The sequence below is a fragment of the Phragmites australis genome, chromosome 24 (genome assembly GCF_958298935.1).
Source record: "Phragmites australis chromosome 24, lpPhrAust1.1, whole genome shotgun sequence".
Lineage (NCBI taxonomy): Eukaryota > Viridiplantae > Streptophyta > Magnoliopsida > Poales > Poaceae > Phragmites > Phragmites australis.
The window spans coordinates 7,323,685-7,327,556 of NC_084944.1; the positions used below are offsets into that span (position 1 = coordinate 7,323,685).

At 47.5% G+C, this 3,872-nt stretch overlaps 1 pseudogene; it reads left to right on the forward strand.

The window, feature by feature from the left end:
* Positions 1-1,127: 1,127 nt before the first annotated feature.
* LOC133907481 (E3 ubiquitin-protein ligase AIRP2-like) lies at positions 1,128-3,496 on the forward strand (annotated as a pseudogene).
* Positions 3,497-3,872: the final 376 nt, after the last annotated feature.

Genomic DNA, 3,872 nt, shown 5'->3' on the forward strand with positions numbered 1-3,872 from the left:
AGGAACAACCGTATGGGCTACTTGTTGTCTCATTTGTTGATTGTGACAGAATGACAAAGGAAGAGCATAAGCAATGATATCAACTTCTTCCATTAGAGACTTCCATCGAGCCATAATACCTTTTGCGAGTTGATTTTGAGCTTCTATATATATATATATATATATATGTATAGTCCTCTAATTCACTCGTAACACACCTAATTTTTTAACTAATTTTATTATACTTATTATTAAAAATTTATTGGATATATCTTTTAAGATAAGCCACCCTTACCTAACTTTAATTCTAGCAAAGTTATTGACTAACCAAACCTGCCTAAACCTTCGTCCTAATCACTGTCTGCCAATCAACCAAAGATAAGCACATCCATCAGCCCCTGTCTTGGCCGAGGGGTGATGTCACGTTAGCCAATATGGTCATCTGGGCCGACCCCACTGTTACTCAGACCGTTGAACTAAAGTTCTGTTTATTTTAAATTATAAAAGTTAGATTATGATCAAAATTTAAAAGCTGAAACAAACTACTGAATTGTAAAAATTAAATTATGATCACAATTCAAAAACTGAAACAAACAGCTAGTTAAAAAAATTAGATTGTTATTATCTAACATCCAGATTGTAACGATCCAGCAATCCATCTTCCACTACATTATAACAATTCATAATCCAACTTTTACGATCTAAATTTTATAATTTAACTTCTTATAATCCACGATGTACAAACTGATTCCCACTCCCACCGAAACAAACAAGCGACCGGTTTTCTTTCCCCAACCCGTCCCGACGCTGTCCCGGCCGAATCCACGGCCCGTCCGGAAAAATATCCGAGCCGCGAGACTGCCACGTCGGCCTGGTCCTACGGCGGTCCCACACGTCGGGGGCGCGAGCTATCCAGTTGCACGTGGCGCGAACATGACTCCCGGCGGCGGACGTTACTGGATGAATGGATATTTCGGGATATTTTTTATGTGGGCCCGGAAGAAACCCGCCCCGCCACGTGGCGCCATCAGTCTCCCACGCAGCGATCACTTCCCGGTGACAGGTGGGGTCTGAACAGTTCGGGCCCCGCGCGTCAGGGAGGGAAGCGTAGGCCGTGTGGGTCGATTGTCGGTCACTGTTCCTCGTCGTCGGCCTCGCCTCGCCTCGGCCTCGCCCCCCGCGAGGGGCAACGAAAACGGGGAGCGGAGTGGGGCTCGGGTTGGAGTTGGACTCGCCTAGAAGAAGCGAGCGCGCGAGGAAAAGGAAAGGAATCCATCCAAGACGGGCGCGCGAGGGAACAGGGGCGATCCGGTGACGGTCCAATCCCGGCCTATCGCCGAGGCGCGGAGGAGGAGCGCGGCGAGGTTTTAGGCAGGGGTTCTCCCGTCTGGTTCGCGGCTCGCGAGGCGTTCCAAGGTTTAGGCGGGCGACGGGCGGAGGGTCCGCCAGCGGTGGGAAGAGCAGGGGCCGATGCGGAGGTTCCAGGACTCAGTCAAGGCCCTTGGGGCCGACATCGAGCACTACAATGAGCTGTGAGTCCAAGAATCACCCGTTGCTTGCTTGCTTGGTAGTGTTAAAGGTCGAATATTTTTCTTTTTCCCCCTTGCGGGAGCTTTACCGTTCTGTCGCTGAATCGCTTGCTCGTCCGCGCGCGCTTGCAGGGCGTCGGAGTTCCTGAGGGACTACGACGGTTCGGTGATCCAGATGCGGATGGCTTACAGCGCCGTCTCGCATTTAATTTCCTCGTCCAGTGGGCCGACTGCAAGCTCGCCGGGAAGCTCGGCCTCCTCAAGATCATGCTCTACAAGGTCTTGTCTTGTACAAACCTCCATGCCGTAAACTCGCACGCCATGCTCGATTGGTGGGGCTCTTCTCAGCTGGTTATTGAATCGCTGTTTCCTGGTGATGCAGGTGTACACGGACGGCTCGACGGCGCTTCCGCATTGGGACCGAGAGGCCAGCATCAGGGAGTTCTACGTTAATTATTCCCCCTTAACCCGAGTACTCGGCCAACGCGAGAGTACCATGGATACTTGCTTGTTGATACGTCCAATTCTGATGGCATTGCGCGCCGCGACATGCAGGGGTCATATTCGCGTCGCTGCTGCAGCTCCCGAGCGGGATCACTGACCTCGACGAGTAGAAGCAGATGAGACTCTGCTTGAAGAAATTCAGGAGGAAGGAGACGCTTTCGGAGGTGGACTCGGAGAGAGAGCTCGAGTGCGGGATCTCCCTCGAGGTGAACCGCAAGATCGTGCTGCCTGACTGTGCCCACACGCTGTGCATGCGGTTCTTCGAGGATTGGTATGAGCTCTTTTGATCCCCTTCCTCCCCCTCATTGGCTATATAGAGGCTGTGTGCATTATAGTTATACAGAGATAAGGAGTAAACTTTTGTGCGGTTATATTAGTTTGATGTAACGATGAGAGTTAATAAAACTTTATTTTTAAAAAAAATTGTGGCAACATTATAGCAATTATTGTTTTTTTGTAGTTACTGCATTTGCACAATTTTTTTGTCATGTTAGTGTATACCTAGCGAGTTTAGTTCTAAATTCTAATGAGCTCAGGAGGTAAATTACTAGTTAGCTGAATGTTGTTTAGATTGGGAACCATGTATATGTGGTTTTAGTGAACTCCACTTCCTTAAGAAGTGCAGTTCTGCAGGACGCAAATTTAGTTGGAAGCTTCTTACCCATAAGTGTCAGATAGGTCTCTTCAGGTTGCTGGCCTCTCAATAAAATTCAAAAAATCATGGTGCAAGCTGTCCATCCAAGCAAATTTCAGCCAAAAAATGACATTTTTGTGCTTACTGCTCAGAACTCAGAAGTGTAGGAAGCTTTCTTTGAATTTGCACCCCGTTCCCGAGTTGGTAATTCAGTACCACGATGATCCTTCTTAATTTGGTTGCATGAGTCCCATCAAGGCAACCAAACCTAGATATGTGGTTCTTGTTGATACTTTGGGTTCAAGCTTTCTGTTTACCTTGAGATGTAGACCCAAAGCGGCCGCATTCACATAATTTGTTATGCTCTGACAGTTATGCTCTTTAGGTCATCTTTTTAGTCGACTCATGATAGGCTTCAGTTTCTTTATGCCAACATTTTTTTTTAAAAGATTATGTCAACATTTAATTTTCAGTGGATCACTGCGTGCTTGTCAGCAAGCATAACAACTCTGTCCTTTCTCATCCTGCCTATTCTATCATATCCTTCATATCAAACTTTGTAATCTATTGTAACCGTTGCTCTAATTGTGTGCTATAACAAAGTTCACTCTCATTGCAGGAACGCTAAATCCAAATCCTGCCCGTTCTGCCGGGCCTGCCTCCAGAAGGTGAAGCCGAGCAGCCTGTGGATGTACACCGACGACAGCGATGTTGTGGATATGGATACCTTGACTAGGGAGAACATTAGGCGACTCTTTAAGTACATAAATAAGCTACCACCTGTAGTCCTCCATGTAGTTGACCTTGACATTTACGAGTACCGTATCAAGTAAACCGATGTCTGTTCATACCTGGTGGTGGTTGTTTTTCTAGTTCATCTGCTGTTTGGCGCTTGTCGGTTCGTTGGATACTTGGGTTCGAGGCTCCTAATATCTGGGTTGATACTAGATTTGTTGCAGGTTTAGCTTTGCATCTCTGGAGAAGTAGAGAGTCCTTTAGCTGGCCTGCATAATCAGTAATTAACTTTTTATTGCTGCCGTAGCATGAAACGGTCCCGTAGAGCGTTGGTCTTATGAGCCGAAGGTCGCGGGTTCGTGCCCCACCGGGGCCATTTTTTTATCCCCCGAAGGCCTGACTGATGCTTTTAGGCTCAGGTCATCAGTTGGTGCCTTTTCTTTACCTTTTTCGACCGGAGATGCGCGTTTTCGCAAGTGAGCGGGATTAGC